At 32.7% G+C, this 14,817-nt stretch overlaps 6 non-coding genes across 6 annotated transcripts; all 6 read left to right on the top strand.

The window, feature by feature from the left end:
* The first annotated feature begins 1,708 nt into the window (after positions 1-1,708).
* On the top strand, positions 1,709-1,782 carry TRNAI-AAU (transfer RNA isoleucine (anticodon AAU)). Its single transcript has one exon. It is a non-coding gene; the product is annotated as a tRNA-Ile (tRNA).
* Positions 1,783-3,387: 1,605 nt separating this feature from the next.
* On the top strand, positions 3,388-3,461 carry TRNAL-AAG (transfer RNA leucine (anticodon AAG)). The gene has a single exon. It is a non-coding gene; the product is annotated as a tRNA-Leu (tRNA).
* A 3,264-nt stretch (positions 3,462-6,725) lies between these two features.
* Positions 6,726-6,799, top strand: TRNAI-AAU (transfer RNA isoleucine (anticodon AAU)). Its single transcript has one exon. It is a non-coding gene; the product is annotated as a tRNA-Ile (tRNA).
* Positions 6,800-8,388: 1,589 nt separating this feature from the next.
* Positions 8,389-8,462, top strand: TRNAI-AAU (transfer RNA isoleucine (anticodon AAU)). Its single transcript has one exon. It is a non-coding gene; the product is annotated as a tRNA-Ile (tRNA).
* A 1,585-nt stretch (positions 8,463-10,047) lies between these two features.
* TRNAI-AAU (transfer RNA isoleucine (anticodon AAU)) lies at positions 10,048-10,121 on the top strand. The gene has a single exon. It is a non-coding gene; the product is annotated as a tRNA-Ile (tRNA).
* A 3,235-nt stretch (positions 10,122-13,356) lies between these two features.
* On the top strand, positions 13,357-13,430 carry TRNAI-AAU (transfer RNA isoleucine (anticodon AAU)). Its single transcript has one exon. It is a non-coding gene; the product is annotated as a tRNA-Ile (tRNA).
* Positions 13,431-14,817: the final 1,387 nt, after the last annotated feature.

The raw sequence follows: 14,817 nt of genomic DNA, 5'->3' as shown, positions 1-14,817 counted from the left end.
CTTTGAGGTACATTTGCCAGTTTTATGTTTGCTTGCAGTAACATCTGTGGCCTGTTTGCTCAGTTGGTTAGAGAGTGGTGCTAATAATGCCAAGGTCAAGGGTTCGATCCCTGTATGGGCCATTTGCTTTTCTTGATGAACAAGAATGGAATAAGCTCATAGGTGGAGTGCATGAATACTTGAAAACATCATAGACACATATATCACAAAATCTCTTCAAATACATATCAGAAGCCAGTGGGAGTGTCATCCTTTGGCTGATGAAGATTTTTCTCTACATGGCTCAGTGACTTTTGTCTCAAATCAAGCAATATGGCATAACTAAGATATGCAAGGGCAAATTAATCAGTTATATTGCTGCTCAAACATAGAGGGCACTAGGTGTTACTAGAAGAAGAAGAAGATATGTGCTCCCCTCTCATTAGTGCACACTGAAGTAAAAAAAATGGAGAATTTCTAAAGACCAGAGCAAGAGTAATGGATCTCTGCATTCTTATTGCATCTTTTCTTATTTCCAAATATTTGACATACTTCTGATTTGATAAGTTTAAAAATGAGTTTAAACAAAGGACACCACTGAAGATGATGGAATTTATATGAATTTTAAATGAAGATTTGCAATACTCATACATTGAATGAAAATGGAGCTTTGAACAAAAGGAAAATAAACAATGTTAGCTCCCACGAGATATGAACTCAGATGACTAGATTCAAAGTCCATGGTGCTAACAATTACACCATGGAACCCTCACCTGAGCAATGGCATCTACTGAAGTGCGCTCATCTTTTAAATGCAAAGAAAAGAAATTCAATACTTTATATATATTATTTCAAGTTTCTAATAAGCTCAGGGATGCAATAGGTATTATGTAGAATATTTGTCCAAAACCAATGATAATATATAAAAAGTAACCTATTTTTTAAAGGAGAAGATAGATACTAGAAAACTAAATGCCTAGGACCAATTTCAGTTGGAGCATCACCCCTTATGTTATCCTAGCATTGAATTGACAGTTTTTCTGTATTTCCATATTTGCATATCAGCCACTTACAATTGTTTCAAGCTTTATAACAGAGGACTGCCTTTTTTATAGACCAAGGATGAAAGTCTCTTGTGAGTTAAGTCTGATAATGACATCACAATTTGTAAATTAAGCTATAGTATGATTACAGAGTGTAGACTAAATAAAAAGTGCTTTCCTATGGATTGAAGTTTGTATTTTCTTAAGCTTTGCATTCCAAAACGGGCTAGCATTCTTTATTTCCAATGGGCACATTAAGCTACTTCCCCAATATATATTTTTTTGTGTTAAAAGTTATTCATACACAACTTGGTAAAACATACTAAATTTAATACATAATGGATTACATCCTGGGATTATCTTTTTCAACAATCTGTAAATTTACAATTAAAAATTGTGTATTATATTTTTTTAGATTGATTTTGCTTAGATTTGCATATACTCCTTGTCTAAATTGTCTATTTTTATACTATTAGTAGATGCCTTAATCTTTGTTATTATCCTATCTAATATTTATTTTTATTTTGTAATGTGGAAAGAAACTGGAGCATTTTTATGATACCCATGCTTCAAGTGACTCTATGGCTTAAGCTTTTTTTTGAAAAATGAAATGCTATAAAAACAAAATATGATCTGTGCTTTGAGGTACATTTGCCAGTTTTGTGTTTTCTGGCAGTAATATCTGTGGCCTGTTAGCTCAGTTGGTTAGAGCGTGCTGCTAATAACGCCAAGGTCACGGGTTCGATCCCCGTATGGGCCATTTGCTTTTCTTGATGGACAAGAATGGAATAAGCTCATCGGTGGAGTGCATGAATACTTGAAAACATCATAGACACATATATCACAAAATCTCTTCAAATACATATAAGAAACCAGTGGGAGTGTCATCCTTTGGCTGATGAAGATTTTTCTCTACATGGCTCAGTGACATTTGTCTCAAATCAAGCAATATGGCATAACTAAGATATTCAAGGAAAAATTAATTAGTTATTATACTGCTGCTCAAACATAGAGGGCACTAGGTGTTACTAGAAGAAGAAGAAGAAGAAGAAGAAGAAGAAGATATGTGCTCCCCTCTCATTAGTGCACACTGAAGTAAAAAAAATGGAGAATTACTAAAGACCAGAGCACAAGTAATGGATCTCTGCATTCTTATTGCATCTTTTCTTATTTCCAAATATTTGACATAATTCTGATTTGATAAGTTTAAAAATGAGCTTAAACAAAGGACACCACTGAAGATGATGGAATTTATATGAATTTTAATTGAAGATTTGCAATACTCATACATTGAATAAAAATGGAGCTTTGAACAAAAGGAAAATAAACAATGTTAGCTCCCACGAGATATGAACTCAGATTACTAGATTCAAAGTCCAGGGTGCTAACAATTACACCATGGAACCCTCACCTGAGCAATTGCATCTACTGAAGTGCGCTCATCTTTTAAATGCAAAGAAAATAAATTCAATACTTTATATATATTATTTCAAGTTTCTAATAAGCTCAGGGATGCAATAGGTATTATGTAGAATATGTGTCCAAACCCAATGATAATATATAAAAAGTAACCTATTTTTTAAAGGAGAAGATAGATACTAGAAATCTAAATGCCTAGGACCAATTTCAGTTGGAACATCACCCCTTATGTTATCCTAGCATTGAATTGACAGTTTTTCTGTATTTCCATATTTGCATATCAGCCACTTACAATTGTTTCAAGCTTTATAACAGAGGACTGCCTTTTTTATAGACCAAGGATGAAAGTCTCTTGTGAGTTAAGTCTGATAATGACATCACAATTTGTAAATTAAGCTATAGTATGATTACAGAGTGTAGACTGAATAAAAAGTGCTTTCCTATGGATTGAAGTTTATATTTTCTTAAGCTTTGCATTCCAAAATGGGCTAGCATTCTTTATTTCCAATGGGCACATTAAGCTACTTCCCAATATATATTTTTTTGTGTTAAAAGTTATTCATACACAACTTGGTAAAACATACTAAATTTAATACATAATGGATTACATCCTGGGATTATCTTTTTCAACCATATGTAAATTTACAATTAAAAATTGTGTATTAGATTTTTCAGATTGATTTTGCTTAGATTTGCATATACTCCTAGTCTAAATTGTCTATTTTTATACTATTACTAGATGCCTTAATCTTTGTTATTATCCTATCTAATATTTATTTTTATTTTGTAATGTGGAAAGAAACTGGAGCATTTTTATGATACCCATGCTTCAAGTGACTCTATGGTTTAAGCTTTTTTTTGAAAAATGAAATGCTATAAAAACAAAATATGATCTGTGCTTTGAGGTACATTTGCCAGTTTTGTGTTTGCTTGCAGTGATATCTGTGGCCGGTTAGCTCAGTTGGTTAGAGCGTGGTGCTAAGAACACCAAGGTCACGGGTTCGATCCCCGTATGGGCCACTTGCTTTTCTTGATGGACAAGAATGGAATAAGCTCATCGGTGGAGTGCATGAATACTTGAAAACATCATAGACACATATATCACAAAATCTCTTCAAATACATATCAGAAGCCAGTGGGAGTGTCATCCTTTGGCTGATGAAGATTTTTCTCTACATGGCTCAGTGACATTTGTCTCAAATCAAGCAATATGGCATAACTAAGATATGCAAGGGCAAATTAATCAGTTATTATATTGCTGCTCAAACATAGAGGGCACTAGGTGTTACTAGAAGAAGAAGAAGATATGTGCTCCCCTCTCATTAGTGCACACTGAAGTAAAAAAAATGGAGAATTTCTAAAGACCAGAGCACAAGTAATGGATCTCTGCATTCTTATTGCATCTTTTCTTATTTCCAAATATTTGACATACTTCTGATTTGATAAGCTTAAAAATTAGTTTAAACAAAGGACACCACTGAAGATGATGGAATTTATATGAATTTTAAATGAAGATTTGCAATACTCATACATTGAATGAAAATGGAGCTTTGAACAAAAGGAAAATAAACAATGTTAGCTCCCACGAGAAATGAACTCAGATTACTAGATTCAAAGTCCAGGGTGCTAACAATTACACCATGGAACCCTCGCCTGAGCAATGGCATCTACTGAAGTGCGCTCATCTTTTAAATGCAAAGAAAAGAAATTCAATACTTTATATATATTATTTCCAGTTTCTAATAAGCTCAGGGATGCAATAGGTATTATGTAGAATATTTGTCCAAAACCAATGATAATATATACAAAGTAACCTATTTTTTAATGGAGAAGATAGATACTAGAAACCTAAATGCCTAGGACCAATTTCAGTTGGAACATCACCCCTTATGTTATCCTAGCATTGAATTGACAGTTTTTCTGTATTTCCATATTTGCATATCAGCCACTTACAATTGTTTCAAGCTTTATAAGAGAGGACTGCCTTTTTTATAGACCAAGGATGAAAGTCTCTTGTGAGTTAAGTCTGATAATGACATCACAATTTGTAAATTAAGCTATAGTATGATTACAGAGTGTAGACTGAATAATAAGTGCTTTCCTATGGATTGAAGTTTGTATTTTCTTAAGCTTTGCATTCCAAAATGGGCTAGCATTCTTTATTTCCAATGGGCACATTAAGCTACTTCCCCAATATATATTTTTTATGTGTTAAAAGTTATTCATACACAACTTGGTAAAACATACTAAATTTAATACATAATGGATTACATCCTGGGATTATTTTTTTCAACAATCTGTAAATTTACAATTAAAAATTGTGTATTAGATTTTTCAGATTGATTTTGCTTAGATTTGCATATACTCCTTGTCTAAATTGTCTATTTTTATACTATTAGTAGATGCCTTAATCTTTGTTATTATCCTATCTAATATTTATTTTTATTTTGTAATGTGGAAAGAAACTGGAGCATTTTTATGATACCCATGCTTCAAGTGACTTTATGTCTTAAGCTTTTTTTTAAAAAAAAAGAAATGCTATAAAAACAAAATATGATCTGTGCTTTGAGGTACATTTGCCAGTTTTGTGTTTGCTTGCAATAACATCTGTGACCGGTTAGCTCAGTTGGTTAGAGCGTGGTGCTAATAATGCCAAGGTCAAGGGTTCTATCCCTGTTTGGGCCATTTGCTTTTCTTGATGGACAAGAATGGAATAAGCTCATCGGTGGAGTGCATGAATACTTGAAAACATTATAGACACATATATCACAAAATATATTCAAGTACATATAAGAAACCAGTGGGAGTGTCATCCTTTGGCTGATGAAGATTTTTCTCTACATGGCTCAGTGACATTTGTCTCAAATCAAGCAATATGGCATAACTAAGATATTTAAGGGAAAATTAATCAGTTATTATACTGCTGTTCAAACATAGAGGGCACTAGGTATTACTAGAAGAAGAAGAAGAAGAAGAAGAAGAAGAAGATATGTGCTCCCCTCTCATTAGTGCACACTGAAGTAAAAAAATGGAGAATTACTAAAGACCAGAGCACAAGTAATGGATCTCTGCATTCTTATTGCATCTTTTCTTATTTCCAAATATTTGACATACTTCTGATTTGATAAGTTTAAAAATGAGTTTAAACAAAGGACACCACTGAAGATGATGGAATTTCTATGAATTTTAAATGAAGATTTGCAATACTCATACATTGAATGAAAATGGAGCTTTGAACAAAAGGAAAATAAACAGTGTTAGCTCCCACGAGATATGAACTCAGATGACTAGATTCAAAGTCCAGGGTGCTAACAATTACACCATGGAACCCTCACCTGAGCAATGGCATCTACTGAAGTGCGCTCATCTTTTAAATGCAAAGAAAAGAAATTCAATACTTTATATATATTATTTCAAGTTTCTAATAAGCTCAGGGATGCAATAGGTATTATGTAGAATATTTGTCCAAACCCAATGATAATATATAAAAAGTAACCTATTTTTTAAAGGAGAAGATAGATACTAGAAACCTAAATGCCTAGGACCAATTTCAGTTGGAGCATCACCCCTTATGTTATCCTAGCATTGAATTGACAGTTTTTCTGTATTTCCATATCAGCCACTTACAATTGTTTCAAGCTTTATAACAGAGGACTGCCTTTTTTATAGACCAAGGATGAAAGTCTCTTGTGAGTTAAGTCTGATAATGACATCACAATTTGTAAATTAAGCTATAGTATGATTACAGAGTGTAGACTGAATAAAAAGTGCTTTCCTATGGATTGAAGTTTGTATTTTCTTAAGCTTTGCATTCCAAAATGGGCTAGCATTCTTTATTTCCAATGGGCACATTAAGCTACTTCCCCAATATATATTTTTTTGTGTTAAAAGTTATTCATACACAACTTGGTAAAACATACTAAATTTAATACATAATGGATTACATCGTGGGATTATCTTTTTCAACAATCTGTAAATTTACAATTAAAAATTGTGTATTAGATTTTTTAGATTGATTTTGCTTAGATTTGCATATACTCCTTGTCTAAATTGTCTATTTTTATACTATTACTAGATGCCTTAATCTTTGTTATTATCCTATCTAATATTTATTTTTATTTTGTAATGTGGAAAGAAACTGGAGCATTTTTATGATACCCATGCTTCAAGTGACTCTATCTCTTAAGATTTTTTTAAAAAAAAAAGAAATGCTATAAAAACAAAATATGATCTGTGCTTTGAGGTACATTTGCCAGTTTTGTGTTTGCTTGCAGTAACATCTGTGGCCTGTTAGCTCGGTTGGTTAGAGCGTGGTGCTAATAACGCCAAGGTCACGGGTTCGATCCCCGTATGGGCCATTTGCTTTTCTTGATGGACAAGAATGGAATAAGCTCATCGTGGAGTGCATGAATACTTGAAAACATCATAGACACATATATCACAAAATCTCTTCAAATACATATCAGAAGCCAGTGGGAGTGTCATCCTTTGGCTGATGAAGATTTTTCTCTACATGGCTCAGTGACTTTTGTCTCAAATCAAGCAATATGGCATAACTAAGATATGCAAGGGCAAATTAATCAGTTATTATAATGCTGCTCAAACATATAGGGCACTAGGTGTTACTAGAAGAAGTAGAAGATATGTGCTCCCCTCTCATTAGTGCACACTGAAGTAAAAAAAAATGGAGAATTTCTAAAGACCAGAGCACAAGTAATGGATCTCTGCATTCTTATTGCATCTTTTCTTATTTCCAAATATTTGACATACTTCTGATTTGATAAGTTTAAAAATGAGTTTAAACAAAGGACACCACTGAAGATGATGGAATTTATATGAATTTTAAATGAAGATTTGCAATACTCATACATTGAATGAAAATGGAGCTTTGAACAAAAGGAAAATAAACAATGTTAGCTCCCACGAGATATGAACTCAGATTACTAGATTCAAAGTCCAGGATGCTAACAATTACACCATGGAACCCTCACCTGAGCAATGGCATCTACTGAAGTGCGCTCATCTTTTAAATGCAAAGAAAAGAAATTCAATACTTTATATATATTATTTCAAGTTTCTAATAAGCTCAGGGATGCAATAGGTATTATGTAGAATATTTGTCCAAACCCAATGATAATATATAAAAAGTAACCTATTTTTTAAAGGAGAAGATAGATACTAGAAACCTAAATGCCTAGGACCAATTTCAGTTGGAGCATCACCCCTTATGTTATCCTAGCATTGAATTGACAGTTTTTCTGTATTTCCATATTTGCATATCAGCCACTTACAATTGTTTCAAGCTTTATAACAGAGGACTGCCTTTTTTATAGACCAAGGATGAAAGTCTCTTGTGAGTTAAGTCTGATAGTGACATCACAATTTGTAAATTAAGCTATAGTATGATTACAGAGTGTAGACTGAATAAAAAGTGCTTTCCTATGGATTGAAGTTTGTATTTTCTTAAGCTTTGCATTCCAAAATGGGCTAGCATTCTTTATTTCCAATGGGCACATTAAGCTACTTCCCCAATATATATTTTTTTGTGTTAAAAGTTAATCATACACAACTTGGTAAAACATACTAAATTTAATACATAATGGATTACATCCTGGGATTATCTTTTTCAACAATCTGTAAATTTACAATTAAAAATTGTGTATTAGATTTTTTAGATTGATTTTGCTTAGATTTGCATATACTCCTTGTCTAAATTGTCTATTTTTATACTATTAGTAGATGCCTTAATCTTTGTTATTATCCTATCTAATATTTATTTTTATTTTGTAATGTGGAAAGAAACTGGAGCATTTTTATGATACCCATGCTTCAAGTGACTCTATGGCTTAAGCTTTTTTTTTGAAAAATGAAATGCTATAAAAACAAAATATGATCTGTGCTTTGAGGTACATTTGCCAGTTTTGTGTTTGCTTGCAGTAACATCTGTGGCCGGTTAGCTCAGTTGGTTAGAGCGTGGTGCTAATAACACCAAGGTCACGGGTTCGATCCCCGTATGGGCCATTTGCTTTTCTTGATGGACAAGAATGGAATAAGCTCATCGGTGGAGTGCATGAATACTTGAAAACATCATAGACACATATATCACAAAATCTCTTCAAATATATATCAGAAGCCAGTGGGAGTGTCATCCTTTGGCTGATGAAGATTTTTCTCTACATGGCTCAGTGACTTTTGTCTCAAATCAAGCAATATGGCATAACTAAGATATGCAAGGGCAAATTAATTAGTTATTATATTGCTGCTCAAACATAGAGGGCACTAGGTGTTACTAGAAGAAGAAGAAGATATGTGCTCCCCTCTCATTAGTGCACACTGAAGTAAAAAAAAATGGAGAATTTCTAAAGACCAGAGCACAAGTAATGGATCTCTGCATTCTTATTGCATCTTTTATTATTTCCAAATATTTGACATACTTCTGATTTGATAAGTTTAAAAATGAGTTTAAACAAAGGACACCACTGAAGATGATGGAATTTATATGAATTTTAAATGAAGATTTGCAATACTCATACATTGAATGAAACTGGAGCTTTGAACAAAAGGAAAATAAACAATGTTAGCTCCCACGAGATATGAATTCAGATTACTAGATTCAAAGTCCAGGGTGCTAACAATTACACCATGGAACCCTCACCTGAGCAATGGCATCTACTGAAGTGCGCTCATCTTTTAAATGCAAAGAAAAGAAATTCAATACTTTATATTATTTCAAGTTTCTAATAAGCTCAGGGATGCAATAGGTAATATGTAGAATATTTGTCCAAACCCAATGATAATATATAAAAAGTAACCTATTTTTTAAAGGAGAAGATAGATACTAGAAACCTAAATGCCTAGGACCAATTTCAGTTGGAGCATCACCCCTTATGTTATCCTAGCATTGAATTGACAGTTTTGCTGTATTTCCATATTTGCATATCAGCCACTTACAATTGTTTCAAGCTTTATAACAGAGGACTGCCTTTTTTATAGACCAAGGATGAAAGTCTCTTGTTAGTTAAGTCTGATAATGACATCACAATTTGTAAATTAAGCTATAGTATGATTACAGAGTGTAGACTGAATAAAAAGTGCTTTCCTATGGATTGAAGTTTGTATTTTCTTAAGCTTTGCATTCCAAAATGGGCTAGCATTCTTTATTTCCAATGGGCACATTAAGCTACTTCCCCAATATATATATTTTTGTGTTAAAAGTTATTCATACACAACTTGGTAAAACATACTAAATTTAATACATAATGGATTACATCCTGGGATTATCTTTTTCAACAATCTGTAAATTTACAATTAAAAATTGTGTATTAGATTTTTTAGATTGATTTTGCTTAGATTTGCATATACTCCTTGTCTAAATTGTCTATTTTTATACTATTAGTAGATGCCTTAATCTTTGTTATTATCCTATCTAATATTTATTTTTATTTTGTAATGTGGAAAGAAACTGGAGCATTTTAATGATACCCATGCTTCAAGTGACTCTATGGCTTAAGCTTTTTTTTGAAAAATGAAATGCTATAAAAACAAAATATGATCTGTGCTTTGAGGTACATTTGCCAGTTTTGTGTTTGCTTGCAGTAACATCTGTGGCCGGGTAGCTCAGTTGCTTAGAGCATGGTGCTAATAACGCCAAGGTCACGGGTTCGATCCCTGTATGGGCCATTTGCTTTTCTTGATGGACAAGAATGGAAAAAGCTCATCGGTGGAGTGCATGAATACTTGAAAACATCATAGACACATATATCACAAAATTTCTTCAAATACATATCAGAATCCAGTGGGAGTGTCATCCTTTGGCTGATGAAGATTTTTCTCTACATGGCTCAGTGACTTTTGTCTCAAATCAAGCAATATGGCATAACTAAGATATGCAAGGGCAAATTAATCAGTTATTATATTGCTGCTCAAACATAGAGGGCACTAGGTGTTACTAGAAGAAGAAGAAGATATGTGCTCCCCTCTCATTAGTGCACACTGAAGTAAAAAAAAATGGAGAATTTCTAAAGACCAGAGCACAAGTAATGGATCTCTGCATTCTTATTGCATCTTTTCTTATTTCCAAATATTTGACATACTTCTGATTTGATAAGTTTAAAAATGAGTTTAAACAAAGGACACCACTGAAGATGATGGAATTTATATGAATTTTAAATGAAGATTTGCAATACTCATACATTGAATGAAAATGGAGCTTTGAACAAAAGGAAAATAAACAATGTTAGCTCCCACGAGATATGAACTCAGATGACTAGATTCAAAGTCCATGGTGCTAACAATTACACCATGGAACCCTCACCTGAGCAATGGCATCTACTGAAGTGCGCTCATCTTTTAAATGCAAAGAAAAGAAATTCAATACTTTATATATATTATTTCAAGTTTCTAATAAGCTCAGGGATGCAATAGGTATTATGTAGAATATTTGTCCAAACCCAATGATAATATATAAAAAGTAACCTATTTTTTAAAGGAGAAGATAGATACTAGAAACCTAAATGCCTAGGACCAATTTCAGTTGGAGCATCACCCCTTATGTTATCCTAGCATTGAATTGACAGTTTTTCTGTATTTCCATATTTGCATATCAGCCACTTACAATTGTTTCAAGCTTTATAACAGAGGACTGCCTTTTTTATAGACCAAGGATGAAAGTCTCTTGTGAGTTAAGTCTGATAATGACATCACAATTTGTAAATTAAGCTATAGTATGATTACAGAGTGTAGACTGAATAAAAAGTGCTTTCCTATGGATTGAAGTTTGTATTTTCTTAAGCTTTGCATTCCAAAATGGGCTAGCATTCTTTATTTCCAATGGGCACATTAAGCTACTTCCCCAATATATATTTTTTTGTGTTAAAAGTTATTCATACACAACTTGGTAAAACATACTAAATTTAATACATAATGGATTACATCCTGGGATTATCTTTTTCAACAATCTGTAAATTTACAATTAAAAATTGTGTATTAGATTTTTTAGATTGATTTTGCTTAGATTTGCATATACTCCTTGTCTAAATTGTCTATTTTTATACTATTAGTAGATGCCTTAATCTTTGTTATTATCCTATCTAATATTTATTTTTATTTTGTAATGTGGAAAGAAACTGGAGCATTTTTATGATACCCATGCTTCAAGTGACTCTATGGCTTAAGCTTTTTTTTGAAAAATGAAATGCTATAAAAACAAAATATGATCTGTGCTTTGAGGTACATTTGCCAGTTTTGTGTTTGCTTGCAGTAACATCTGTGGCCGGTTAGCTCAGTTGGTTAGAGCGTGGTGCTAATAACACCAAGGTCACGGGTTCGATCGTTGCTTTTCTTGATGGACAAGAATGGAATAAGCTCATCGGTGGAGTGCATGAATACTTGAAAACATCATAGACACATATATCACAAAATCTCTTCAAATATATATCAGAAGCCAGTGGGAGTGTCATCCTTTGGCTGATGAAGATTTTTCTCTACATGGCTCAGTGACTTTTGTCTCAAATCAAGCAATATGGCATAACTAAGATATGCAAGGGCAAATTAATTAGTTATTATATTGCTGCTCAAACATAGAGGGCACTAGGTGTTACTAGAAGAAGAAGAAGATATGTGCTCCCCTCTCATTAGTGCACACTGAAGTAAAAAAAAATGGAGAATTTCTAAAGACCAGAGCACAAGTAATGGATCTCTGCATTCTTATTGCATCTTTTATTATTTCCAAATATTTGACATACTTCTGTTTTGATAAGTTTAAAAATGAGTTTAAACAAAGGACACCACTGAAGATGATGGAATTTATATGAATTTTAAATGAAGATTTGCAATACTCATACATTGAATGAAACTGGAGCTTTGAACAAAAGGAAAATAAACAATGTTAGCTCCCACGAGATATGAATTCAGATTACTAGATTCAAAGTCCAGGGTGCTAACAATTACACCATGGAACCCTCACCTGAGCAATGGCATCTACTGAAGTGCGCTCATCTTTTAAATGCAAAGAAAAGAAATTCAATACTTTATATTATTTCAAGTTTCTAATAAGCTCAGGGATGCAATAGGTATTATGTAGAATATTTGTCCAAAACCAATGATAATATATAAAAAGTAACCTATTTTTTAAAGGAGAAGATAGATACTAGAAACCTAAATGCCTAGGACCAATTTCAGTTGGAGCATCACCCCTTATGTTATCCTAGCATTGAATTGACAGTTTTGCTGTATTTCCATATTTGCATATCAGCCACTTACAATTGTTTCAAGCTTTATAACAGAGGACTGCCTTTTTTATAGACCAAGGATGAAAGTCTCTTGTTAGTTAAGTCTGATAATGACATCACAATTTGTAAATTAAGCTATAGTATGATTACAGAGTGTAGACTGAATAAAAAGTGCTTTCCTATGGATTGAAGTTTGTATTTTCTTAAGCTTTGCATTCCAAAATGGGCTAGCATTCTTTATTTCCAATGGGCACATTAAGCTACTTCCCCAATATATATTTTTTTGTGTTAAAAGTTATTCATACACAACTTGGTAAAACATACTAAATTTAATACATAATGGATTACATCCTGGGATTATCTTTTTCAACAATCTGTAAATTTACAATTAAAAATTGTGTATTAGATTTTTTAGATTGATTTTGCTTAGATTTGCATATACTCCTTGTCTAAATTGTCTATTTTTATACTATTAGTAGATGCCTTAATCTTTGTTATTATCCTATCTAATATTTATTTTTATTTTGTAATATGGAAAGAAACTGGAGCATTTTTATGATACCCATGCTTCAAGTGACTCTATGGCTTAAGCTTTTTTTTGAAAAATGAAATGCTATAAAAACAAAATATGATCTGTGCTTTGAGGTACATTTGCCAGTTTTGTGTTTGCTTGCAGTAACATCTGTGGCCGGGTAGCTCAGTTGGTTAGAGCGTGGTGCTAATAACGCCAAGGTCACGGGTTAGATCCCTGTATGGGCCATTTGCTTTTCTTGATGGACAAGAATGGAATAAGCTCATCGGTGGAGTGCATGAATACTTGAAAACATCATAGACACATATATCACAAAATCTCTTCAAATACATATCAGAAGCCAGTGGGAGTGTCATCCTTTGGCTGATGAAGATTTTTCTCTACATGGCTCAGTGACTTTTGTCTCAAATCAAGCAATATGTCATAACTAAGATATGCAAGGGCAAATTAATCAGTTATTATATTGCTGCTTAAACATAGAGGGCACTAGGTGTTACTAGAAGAAGAAGAAGATATGTGCTCCCCTCTCATTAGTGCACACTGAAGTAAAAAAAAATGGAGAATTTCTAAAGACCAGAGCACAAGTAATGGATCTCTGCATTCTTATTGCATCTTTTCTTATTTCCAAATATTTGACATACTTCTGATTTGATAAGTTTAAAAATGAGTTTAAACAAAGGACACCACTGAAGATGATGGAATTTATATGAATTTTAAATGAAGATTTGCAATACTCATACATTGAATGAAACTGGAGCTTTGAACAAAAGGAAAATAAACAATGTTAGCTCCCACGAGATATGAATTCAGATTACTAGATTCAAAGTCCAGGGTGCTAACAATTACACCATGGAACCCTCACCTGAGCAATGGCATCTACTGAAGTGCGCTCATCTTTTAAATGCAAAGAAAAGAAATTCAATACTTTATATATATTATTTCAAGTTTCTAATAAGCTCAGGGATGCAATAGGTATTATGTAGAATATTTGTCCAAACCCAATGATAATATATAAAAAGTAACCTATTTTTTAAAGGAGAAGATAGATACTAGAAACCTAAATGCCTAGGACCAATTTCAGTTGGAGCATCACCCCTTATGTTATCCTAGCATTGAATTGACAGTTTTTCTGTATTTCCATATCAGCCACTTACAATTGTTTCAAGCTTTATAACAGAGGACTGCCTTTTTTATAGACCAAGGATGAAAGTCTCTTGTGAGTTAAGTCTGATAATGACATCACAATTTGTAAATTAAGCTATAGTATGATTACAGAGTGTAGACTGAATAAAAAGTGCTTTCCTATGGATTGAAGTTTGTATTTTCTTAAGCTTTGCATTCCAAAATGGGCTAGCATTCTTTATTTCCAATGGGCACATTAAGCTACTTCCCCCAATATATATTTTTTTGTGTTAAAAGTTATTCATACACAACTTGGTAAAACATACTAAATTTAATACATAATGGATTACATCGTGGGATTATCTTTTTCAACAATCTGTAAATTTACAATTAAAAATTGTGTATTAGATTTTTTAGATTGATTTTGCTTAGATTTGCATATACTCCTTGTCTAAATTGTCTATTTTTATACTATTACTAGATGCCTTAATCT

Source organism: Pseudophryne corroboree, chromosome 11 (genome assembly GCF_028390025.1).
Source record: "Pseudophryne corroboree isolate aPseCor3 chromosome 11, aPseCor3.hap2, whole genome shotgun sequence".
NCBI lineage: Eukaryota > Metazoa > Chordata > Amphibia > Anura > Myobatrachidae > Pseudophryne > Pseudophryne corroboree.
Note: the sequence above shows the minus strand (reverse complement) of the source record. Positions and strands in the feature narration are given on the sequence as shown.